This window comes from Taeniopygia guttata, chromosome Z (assembly GCF_048771995.1).
Source record: "Taeniopygia guttata chromosome Z, bTaeGut7.mat, whole genome shotgun sequence".
In the NCBI taxonomy this organism is placed as follows: Eukaryota; Metazoa; Chordata; class Aves; order Passeriformes; family Estrildidae; genus Taeniopygia; species Taeniopygia guttata.
The window spans coordinates 42,389,734-42,401,472 of record NC_133063.1 but is presented as its reverse complement, the minus strand read 5'-3'; the positions used below and the strand labels follow the sequence as shown (position 1 = coordinate 42,401,472).

At 46.1% G+C, this 11,739-nt stretch overlaps 1 long non-coding RNA gene across 1 annotated transcript; it reads left to right on the top strand.

The window, feature by feature from the left end:
- Window positions 1-1,781: 1,781 nt before the first annotated feature.
- LOC116806848 (uncharacterized) lies at window positions 1,782-10,158 on the top strand. The gene is made up of 2 exons (XR_012053085.1): window positions 1,782-2,440; window positions 8,852-10,158. It is a non-coding gene; the product is annotated as an uncharacterized lncRNA (long non-coding RNA).
- The last annotated feature ends 1,581 nt before the right edge of the window (window positions 10,159-11,739 follow it).

Below are 11,739 nucleotides of genomic sequence, written 5' to 3'. Positions count from 1 at the left end.
ATTTATCTTGCCATGGAGGATAAATTGAACTATCTTCACCTTTGAACTACCTCAGACTGTTGATACAGCAGATTTTTATACTGAAACTGCCCACTTTGGTCCCTGGTGTCTAGTGTGTAACAGTTTGTTTAACAGTCTTAACCAGGGAAATCATATTGAGGAGTATTCAGTCCAGTGCTCTAAGGCATAATAAAACTGGATAGCAAGAAGGTTAGTTCAAATAAATTCAAATGGAAAAGAATTAATTCAGTCAAGGTGTTTAAGCACTTTGTAAGCTTGGCAAAGGTGGTGGTAAATTCACAGTGGAAGGTCTACACCAAGACTGGATGTCTTATTAATGATAAGCTATAGTTCAGCCACCAGCAAGTTATTGGGCTTGACAGTGTTCAGTTAGGGAGAAAGAAAGAATAATTCTCTCTGCCACAGCAGGTGAAATCCTATGGCCTGTGTTAAACAGAAGGTCATGCTTGCAGAGGGCTATGATCAATTCTCCTTCGAGATCTATGAATCTCTGCTGGTAGGTGGTTTAGGCTTCCATTTGCTCTGTGTTTTACTGAATATGTGAAGGGAAGTCCCAAACCTCTGTATGTGAAATTGGCTGCAGCTGTATTAATCTCTCAAAAGCTCTCTGGCCTCTAAAAACATACATCTCAATACTAAGAGTGACAGATTGCAGTGTCATCTAGGCACTCCCAGGCTGCTGAAGCCCCAGAATTTGTGTTACAGTATTAAAAGTTTAAATCCTGTTTCTAAGAAGGAAGTGGTGATTGTACACTTTCAAATTTTGTACCCCATCATCCAAATCAGTTTTGGACCCTCAGTATTATGTAACCTGGATTCCCATCTGGGAGAATCCAATGACTGAGGAAATGCAGCAGAGAACCCATAGTAGGTGAGATGTGTCTGAAAGCAGTGGGCCTCTACGTCCATGAAAAATCCAACTCTAGGATTTTTATATTTTTTTTTTTTAACCTCATGAGATGACAGTTTCTGCTCTTTTACCTGAAACTCTGTGTTATGCCTCTCATGAATGAGAGCTCAAAAACTCCACCTGGCTAAGATGGTGGAGTTTATCAAGAGCACTAGACATCATAGAATCACTCAATACCCTGAGTTGGAAGAAACCCACAAGGACCATCAAGTCCAACTCCTGGCCCTGCACAGGGCAGCCCAAGGATTCCACCATGTGCCTGAGCACATTGTCTTGAACTCCATCAGCCTTGGCGCTGTGACGTTCCCTGGGGAGCCTGCTCCAGTGTGAAAGGGACCTATCTGATTTTCATTTATGCCTCAGCATAAGTTATATTCTTACAGGGGCTGACCCCGGAAAGAGTTCTCTTGGCAGCCACTCACGGCAGACACAGCCTCCAGGACTAGATTGTGAGTGAAAAGCCCGGATGCCTGCCAAAAATGCCCGCCAAGCCGGGCTGTGGGAGGACCTTAGCACAGAAAAGCAGTAACTGCGATGCTGCAGAGGACGCTTTGTTTGAGTTTCTCAGAGGGAGCGGCACCTTCCCTGCAGGATCCGCTCCGCCCCCACACCCCCTGGACTTTTTCTACCTGTTGTCCTTCTTCCCTGCTTCATCTTTCCCACAAATCATCCTGTCATCGTGACGATCGCTCTGCTGCATCCCCCACGGAGCGGGCGCCGCTGCACCCAGCCATCCCCACCGTGCTTCCTGGGCACGGCCATCCCTGCCGTGCTTCCCGGGCACTGTTATAAAAAGAGGGATTATAAAGTTATGTTAACCTTGTTATAAGGTTGTTATTGTTGCTAATCACTTACCTGTGTTCATTCCTGGTTAGAAATCCTCCTGTGTTAGGTGCTGTTTCGCTGTGCTGCCAGCTGTTGCTTCCTGGAAAATGGTGACCGGGCCTGTGAGGAGGAAGTGACATCAGAGACAGTATGCAAATGCAAGAACTCCTCAGAAAACACACTAAAATCCCCTGGAACTACGAGCCTGCACAAAATTATGGACCGGGACACTTGCAGAAGGTTGAGCAACTAACTCTGGGACCCAGAGGGAGGCTTTTAATCTGTTGCTCTAACCTACAGAAACTCAGAGTAGCATGAGGACCCCAGACTTTGACACAGACTATGAGAAGGGAAAAAGCCCTGCCACTCTCGCGAGGATGGGTCTCCCAGCTCTGCCTGCTCATGAAGCGGACAAAGCTGCATTTCCTCCTCCTCGGCGTCCCTCTGGGAAGCAGTGGCGGCGTGTGCACAGCCTGTCGGGCCCCCACCCGAGCTGATCTCGCTAAATAAAGGCATTTTTAAGGAGAATCATCTCCTGTCCATTTATTACAGCTGGGGGCTCGTCTGGGATTGCCCACGCCCGAAGAGGACACCAGGACTGGCCATCTTGGACCTCCAGGCAGTCGCCTACCTCTGGACCTGAAGATCAACTCGGGACTTGGGATGAAGAGGAGCGCCGGATTGGTGAGAACCACCGGTGGCGGGAGAAAGGAGGCGAGCGAGTGGGGTGTAAATGAGATGAGGGCTGGCAGCTCGGACCCTCGAAGTGAGTGAGAACCCCCTAGTACCGCGGTTTCAGACTCCCGCGAGGGGGCCGGCCGGGAACGAGGGGAAGCAAGTGAAATTGGAGAGTGAGAGGCGTCTCCTGAAGGGAGGATAGGCATTGGAAGTCCTGATGAAGGAGGTCAGGCATTGAAGTCCTGGCGAGGGAGGCCAGGCGAAAGCCCTGCCAAAGGAGGTCAGGCATAAAGTCCTGGCGAGGGAGGCAAGGCATTGGAAGTCCTGACGAAGGAGGTCAGGCACTGGAGTCCTGGCGAGGGAGGCCGGGTGTTTAAAGTCTTGATGGAGGAATGCAGGGATAGAGGTATTATTTGTGTTGCCTGTCAGTTTTTTCCTTTCAGGTAGAGGCACCTTTTGTTTTGTTGATTAGAAAGTCTTTCAAGGAATTCCGTTCCAGCAAGGTGAATTTCAGTTGAATAATAAGATTTGTGTTGCCTTTCAGTTCGATTACTTTTGGGTAGAGGCACCTTAGGATTATTGTTTTTATTGGTAAGAGGGAGGTGGGAGCCGTAGGTAGTAAGAAGACAGGGGATCGAAAGATTAAGGGGAAGGGGAAGAAGAGGAGAGATATTCCCCCCGATAAGTCCCTTGGGAGAATTGCTAGAAAAATGGAATTTATCCATGGCCTCCAAAGGGCTAGACAAGATTAGAATGATACGCTATTGTGTGGAGGTCAGGCCAGAACTAAAGCTACAAGGAGGAGGGTGGCCATGGTGCGGAATTAAAGATCAATGGATGTGTAAGCAATTAGAATACTATTTGAGGTCCCAAGAGGACAGTGATACAGAGCAGTTGACATATGGCATGGCTGAGGATGAGGTGGTAAAAATATGTAAAGTACAAGAGAAGAAGGAGGAGAATAAACAAGAAGAGGAGTCAAGGGAAAGAATCAATAAGAAGTGGGATCCTTTAGACTATGTACCTCCTCCTATTGACCCTCCAATCTATCCTCCTCTTCCTAGGGCACCCCCAATGGCAGATCCAGCTCTTCCCCTGGCTGCCATACCTTTACCGCCCCCTCCAATTTCTCCTCCTCTACCTCCCTTAGAAACCTTTCCCTCATCACCTTCTTCAACCCCTTCAACTGCCCCTGTGTCACCACCACCATTGTCTACTCTACGTGTAACACCTCTTACGCCCTCTCCAACCTCCTTAACCATGCAACCGAGTCCCCCACCTTCACTGGCCGGTAACTGCCCCCCTTCTTCAAGCTCCGTCATGGGCACCCCTATATCAGGCAATCTTTTACTATCAGGTATGGCCACCGATTTACAACAGGTCCAAGTCAATAAGACTCTCAGGTAGGGAATCTAGAGCCAGAAGGGGGACCATATTGTGGCACACGGTCTAAGACATTGAAGGTGGAGAGACTCTTCCCCCTTAGGGAGGTTCCCATGGGTGGGGCAGCAGGCGGAATGGGTTTTGTTAATGCGCCACTAACTGCATTTGAATTTAGAGGGTTTAAGAAGGAGCTAGGCAACCTGGTGGAGGACCCTGTGGGTATTGCCACTCAAGTAGATCACTTTTTGGGGCCGAACATTTACACCTGGGCGGAAATGGATTCAATTTTAAATATATTGTTCTCCTCGGAAGAAGTACGGATGATTAGGACAGCAAGCATAAAAATACAGGAAAGGGACCACTGCCCTGGAACCCAAATGCCCACAGGGGAACAAAAGCTACCTATAGAAGACCCTAATTGGAATCCCAATCAGGAGGCAGGAAGAAAGGCTATGATGGATTATAGATCATTAATAATTAGAGGCATAAGAGAATCGGTCCCTAAAGGAACTAATACAAAATTGGCATTCGAAAGCGCACAGGAAAAGGATGAAACTCTGGCCACTTGGCTCAACCGCTTAAAGCGGAATTTCCAGCTGTACTCCAACATAGACCCGGATAGTACAGAAGGACAAGTACTATTGAAAGTACAGTTTGTTACTAAATCCTGGCCAGATATAAAATGAAAATTAGAGAAGATTGAAGATTGGCAGACAAAGGATATAAATGAACTAGTAAGAGAGGCATTACGTGTCTACTTGAGGAGGAAGGAAGCGAAAACGAAGGCTAAAGCCAGACTGATGGTGGCGGTGGCTAGGGAAAGTGTGGGAGTCAGTGACCTTACACCACAATCACAGACAGGAAAGAGGTGGTCTGGCCCACCACAAAGAAGAGGCAGGGATAGACCACCATCATTGAGCACAGGCAATGAACATGAGAAAATAGAGAAAGCACTGGTTCCTTTAAGTGGGAAGCGTTGTTATTGTGGGGAAGTAGGGCACATCAGGAGAATGTGTAAGAAGCTTAGTGTTGATGAGGCGATAGCCCACGAACAGGAAGCGTTAGAGAAAATCTTAAAGAGTGATGACTAGGGGTGCCTGGGGCTCTATACATTAGGGGCCCCGATCAACCATTTTTCAGAGCCCTTGGTGAATTTTGAAGTGGGATCCCTAAATGAGGAAGTTGAATTTTTAGTGGACACTGGGGCAGATAGGTCCTGCCTCAATAAGTTACCAGAGGGAATGAAAATTGGTAATAAATTTTGTGAGGTACTGGATGCTGAGGGAAAACCATTTAGTGCCGCAGTGATTGAAAAAGTTAAAATAGTTGGAAATTCAAGACAGTATGAAGCTGATTTTATTTACTTACCTAAATTAGAGAAGAGTCTATTAGGACGAGACTTGCAAGTGAATCTGGGTGTTGGAATTGTTCCTAGAGAAGGGAGAACGGTAGTTGGAATGATGAAATTATCTCAAGGGGACGTAGCAGAAATAAATCCGGAAGTGTGGGCTGAGGATGGAAAGCGGGGCTTATTAGACATTCCACCTATAAAAATAAGAATGCAGGAAGGTAGTCCACGAGTACGGGTTAAGCAGTATCCAATCTCTTTGGAAGGGAGAAGGGGCCTGGCTGAGATCGTAGAGCAATTACTGCAAGAGGGAATTTTAGAACCTTGTATGTCACCCCATAACACTCCCATACTAGCAGTTAAGAAACCGAAGGGAAATACCGGTTGGTACAGGACTTGAGGGAGGCAAACAAGAGGACTGTGTCTAGGCACCCAGTTGTCCCCAGTCCCTACAATCTCCTCAACCGGATTCCAAGGGACCATGCTTGGTTCACAGTTATAGACCTGAAGGATGCCTTTCGGGCATGTCCTCTGGCAGAGGAATGTAGAGACTGGTTTGCTTTTGAATGGGAAGATCCTAATACAAAAAGGAAACAACAACTGAGATGGACTAGGCTGCCTCAGGGGTTCACCGAATCCCCAAATCTTTTTGGACAAGCCCTAAAGAAATTGTTTGTGGGAGGGGGTGTGGCTGATGGCCCCCCCTGCTCTGCCTTGGGAGGCAACTGACGTTTAGTTTCCCGCCTCCCCCGGTTGTCAGTCTTTTGTTATCCCTTCCCCCTGTTCCTGTCAGTCATTGTGTACTCCTTCCCCCAGTTCTGGAAAGTTCTAAGTTCTTTGTATCCCAATTGGTTCTCCCCCCGAAACCACTCCTTCCCTCTATCCCGGTTGGCTGCTGCCCTGTCGCTCTTCCCTGACTCCACCCTCAAGCCCTCACCTCGTTGGATGTTTTGCACCCTGACCCTCCTTCCCAGTTGCAGTTATAATCCCTGCCCCGCCCCTGGTTCGGGGCTCTCGGAGCTGGCTTCCCTTCCGAGCGGTTGCTTCCCTTCGTCCCCCACCTCGCTCTCCTTCACCTGAACCCTTGGAAATAAAGCCACCCGTGAGTCACCCGCCTTCAGTGGAAGCTTGTCATTTCTTCAACCATCGAGACGCCTGCGGACTGGATCCTGTGGCTGCTCATAATGATTCCAGGACCCAGGTGCCTCAATTGTTGTAGCAATTTACTCCCGAAGGAGAAGTACGAATTCTACAGTATATAGATGATCTGATGGTGTCCGGAAAAGAACAAGACCAAGTCAAAATGGCTAGCATACAACTTTTAAACTTTTTGGGAGAAAAGGGGCTAAAAGTTTCCCAGAAGAAATTACAGTTTGTGCAACCAGAAATCACCTACTTGGGACACCGAATAGGGGAAGGTTACAAGAAATTGAGCCCTGAGTGAATCTCAGGTATTTTATCCCTTCAAGCTCCAAAAACTAAAAGGGATGTTAGGAAACTCCTGGGTATATTTGGATATTATAAACTATGGTTAGACCAATATACCCAAAGTGTAAAGTTCTTATATGATAAGTTGGTAGCCCCTGATCCCATAATTTGGACAGCAGATGATGAATGGCAACTGGAGACTCTAAAGAATAAGATGTCATCAGCCCCAGTTTTAAGTTTACCAGACCTTCGGAAAGATTTTGATCTTTTTGTAAGTGCTGAAGAGGGCATAGCCTATGGAGGATTGACCCAAGAATGGGGGAGCTGTAGAAAACCTGTAGCCTATCTCTCTAAATTACTGGACCCCATGACTCGAGGCTGGCCAGTCTGTGTACAAGCAGTGGTGACAAATGCTATTTTGTTAGAAGAAGCTCAGAAATTGACTCTGCAAGGAAAAATTAGGGTACATACTCCACATGATCTAAAAACCGTTTTAAGTCAGAGAGCTCAGCAATGGTTAACTGATGCCAGAATATTGTGATATGAAATTGTATTAATGAACACTTATAATCTAGAATTGGTCACAACCAATGCACTTAATCCAGCATAATTCCTTATCGGAGAACCTGTAAAGAATTTGGAACATGAATGCCTTGAATTAATTAATCTCCAAACCAAAGTGAGGGAAGACTTAGAGGACCAGCCTCTAACCACAAGGAGAATTCTGTTTATAGATGGCTCATCAAGGGTAATAGAGGGTAAAAGAGTGTCGGGTTATGCCATTATAGATGGCAAGACTCTATACACACTAAAAAAGGGAAATTGCCCTCAAACTGGTCAGCTCAGAGCTGCGAGGTGTATGCCCTTAAAAGAGGCTTAGACTTGTTAGAAGGAAACCGGGGGACCATTTATACAGATTCACAGTATGCATTTGGTATAGTTCATACATTTGGAAGAATTTGGGAAGAACGTGGATATTTAAGCTCAAAGGGGGAAAATTTGGCTCATGAGAACTTGGTGAGATCTGTGTTAGAGTCTCTGCAGAAACCAAAAGAAATAGCAGTTGTCCACATAAAATGACACCAAAGAGAGGACAGTCTTGAAGTCAGAGGAAACCGGCTAGCTGACCAAACGGCTAAGGAGGCAGCCATAGAACCAAGAGATCCAGTAAGGATCTTTGTAGTAGACAATACCCCCGGGGAGGGAAGGAGAGAGGAAGAACCCATATTCAGTGAGAAGGAACTGGAAGCAATGAAAGACTTGAAGTTATATCAGGGGAATCGAGGAGAGTGGCTGACACCAGATGGGAGGGTGTTTTTAAATAAGGCACTAGCCAGATCAGTGCTAACTGAACTACATAAGTTTACCCACTGGGGAACCCAGGGATTGTGTGACCATTTTCTGAGGAACAATCTGTGTCTAGGAGTGTATGAATTAGCTAAGACCATCACAAAAGGGTGATTAGTTTGTCAGAAAGTAAATCAGAAAGTCATGAGAAAAACTGAACATGGAGGGAGAGATTTAACCCTGTAGACCTTTTCAGAGCATTCAAATAGACTTTACTGAGATGCCCCCAATACAAGGGTACAAACATCTACTTCTCATAGTAGATCACCTCACTCATTGGGTAGAAGCCTTTCCTACTAAAAAAGAAACTGCCCAGGTGGTGGCAAAGATAATTTTGGAAAACATCATCCCACGGTATGGGCTAGTAAACACTATTGACTCAGATCGAGGTCCTCACTTTGTAGCTCAGACACTACAAAGTGTAATCGAGGGTCTAGGTATAAAATGGAGATTACACACCCCATGGCTCCCCAGAGCTCTGGGAGAGTGGAGCAGATGAATAAGACCCTTAAGAATGTGTTAACAAAGCTGATTGAATAAACAAAAATGAATTGGCTAAGATGTTTACCCCTAGCACCGTTGCGTGTTAGAACAAGAACTCGATCTGACTTGGGAGTTTTGCCTTACGAAATTATGTTTGGTCTACCATTTTTTTTAACGCCTTATAGCACCGAGGACTATTTAGAAGGGGAGGAGGCTACTAGGAAATACTTAGATGTTATTGGAAGAACTCTAGAAGGACTCAGGAAAAAGGGGTATCTTTCCCAGACTCCTCCTTTTGACACAAAGGTACATAATATTAACCCTGGAGATTGGGTTCTGATAAGATCCTGGAATAACGGACCACTAACTCCTAAATTTGAAGGCACATTCCAGGTACTTCTAACTACCAACTCTGCCGTACAAACCAGGGAAAAGGGCTGGACACACATTGCGAGAGTGAAAGGACCAGTTTCATCCCCTGGATCAGATTCAGCATCACCCTCATCAGATTCAGCACCGTCTCCATCCCCTGGACCGGACTCGGCACTAGCTCTGCACCCTAATCTGAGAAAGGACTCAGACATGTCACAGAGTAACCGATTTGAGTACACAATTATTTTGATCACATTAGTGAACAACTCACTCAGACTCGAACAGTCATTTATCAAATCAGATTGGCTGTAGACTACCTTTTAGCTGATGAAGGAGGAATTTGTGGAAAGTTCAATTCCTCAGAGTGTTGTTTAGAAATTGATGACAAAAGTGCAGTTATCAAAAATATTTCGAGTGAAATAAGAAAATTAGCATACGTTGGTGACCAAAAGTTGACTCCTATCCTCGATTCCAACTGGTGGGACAACCTGTGGTCTTTTAAAGGGGATTGGTGGAAAAAAGCAGCTTTTTTTACTGTGTGTATCATTGCCAGTTTTATCTTCTTACCTTGTTTACTTCCCTGCCTCATGAAGGCAGTAACCTCTGCAGTACAAACCAACCAGGGATTAATCTGAAACAAGAAAAGGTAATGAGTGTAAAGAGTCATGAATATGGAAATGCACAAGAAATGTATAACCAATTCCAAAATCTTAGAAAGATTTATGCCCAAGAGCCAGAGACTGCAAATTGATGTGGGCTGTTAAGCCCGATCAAAGAAAAAGGGGGAGGACTGTTATAAAAAGAAGAATTATAAAGTTATGTTAACCTCGTTATAAGGTTGTTATTGTTGTTAATCACTTACCTGTGTTCATTCCTGGTTAGAAATCCTCCTGTGTTAGGTGCTGTTTCGCTGTGCTGCCAGCTGTTGCTTCCTGGAAAATGGTGACCGGGCCTGTGAGGAGGAAGTGACATCAGAGACAGTATGCAAATGCAAGAACTCCTCAGAAAACACACTAAAATCCCCTGGAACTACGAGCCTGCACAAAATTATGGACCAGGACACTTGCAGAAGGTTGAGCAACTAACTCTGGGACCCAGAGGGAGGCTTTTAATCTGTTGCTCTAACCTACAGAAACCCAGAGTAGCATGAGGACCCCAGACTTTGACACAGACTGTGAGAAGAAGGGAAAAAGCCCTACCGCTCTCGCGAGGATGGGTCTCCCAGCTCTGCCTGCTCATGAAGCGGACAAAGCTGCATTTCCTCCTCCTCAGCGTCCCTCTGGGAAGCAGTGGCGGCGTGTGCACAGCCTGTCAGGCCCCCACCCGAGCTGATCTCGCTAAATAAAGGCATTTTTAAGGAGAATCATCTCCTGCCCATTTATTACAGGCACGGCCATCCCCGCCGTGCTTCCCAGGCACGGCCATCTTCGCCGTGCTTCCCTGGCACGGCCATCCCCGCTGTGCTGCCCGGGTACCGCCATCCCCGCCGTGCTGCACAGGCACCACCTGCCCGACGCACCAGCCTGCTGTAGCGACCCACCTGTCGCCGCCACCTGCATTCAGTTGTGCCCCCTAAGTTGATTAGGAACCTTTCTTGATACCTGACCTAAACCTCCCTTGACACAATGTGAGGCCGTTCCCTGGGGACCTGTCCCTGTCACCACAGAGCAGAGATCAGTGCCTGCCCCTCTTCTGCCCCTCAGAGGAAGTTGTAACTGCAGTGGTGTCTCTCCTCAGTCTACTCCAGCTGAACAGACCCAGTGCCCTCTGCCACTCCTCACGTGGCTTCCCTTTGTTATGAATAAGAAATTGCTTCTTTCTACAGGCCTATTGTTAACTTGTTGTGGATCAATTACCTGTTGTTCATTCCCTTTTTACTAGGGTTAAGTAACCTTAACTAAATCAGGCAATTTTGTTTTAAGTCCTGGCTAAAGCAGGTCAGGAACGAGCCTTGGAAAAGGAGGCCGAGGTCTCGGGTTTTTCTGAAGTCCTGATAAAGATCAGGCAGTTGTGTTAAGTCCTGATGAGGGAGGTCAGGCAAATAGAGCTTTGGTAGAAGAGGCCGGAGCTCCTTGAATAGGATTTCTCGTTATCTGAGTTGCCTGTCAGTACATTTCCTTTCGAGTAGAGGCACCTTTGTGATTTTTGGTTGAAAGGTAATTTAGTGATTCTTTTTTTGGGCCAAACAAACTTTTTTTGTGGGTTGTAAGATTTAGGTTGCCTGTCAGTTTATTTCCTTTTGGGTAGAGGCACCTTTGGGATTTTTTTGGCCAGAAAATGGGAGGATGTAATTGTAAGAAGACAGGTTCCTTTAAGATCAAAGGGAGAGGGAAGCAGATAAGGAGCATTCCCCCTAGTAGTCCCCTGTGTGAATTTTTAGAGGAATGGGATTCAATAGAAGCCACGAAAGGGCTAGATAAGATCAAGGTGATACACTATTGTGTAGAAGTATGGCCAAACCTAGATGTGAAAGGAGGATGGCCATGGTGTGGGACAAAACATAACTGGATGTGTCAACAAGTAAGTCAGTATCTGAAAGCTCAAGCGGATACTGATCCCGAGCAACTATTATATGCAACCTGTTTGCTAAAGAGTATAACTAAGGATAAAAGTGTACGAGTGTGCAAAGTACATAAGAAAAAAGAGGAGAATAAACAAGGAGAGGAGGTAGAAGAAGAAATTAGTAAGAAGAGGACCATTGCTAGACATCCAGTTGTGCCCAACCCGTATTGTCTTCTAAGCCAAATTCCAAGGAACCATGCTTGGTTCACTATTACAGATCTAAAGGATGCTTTCTGGGCATGTCCCCTAGCAGAGGAATGTAGAGATTGGTTTGCCTTTGAATGGGAGGACCCAGATACAAAAAGGAAACAGTAGCTAAAATGGAGCTAAGATTACCCCAAGGGATCATTGAATCCCCTAACCTCTTTGGACAAGCCATGGA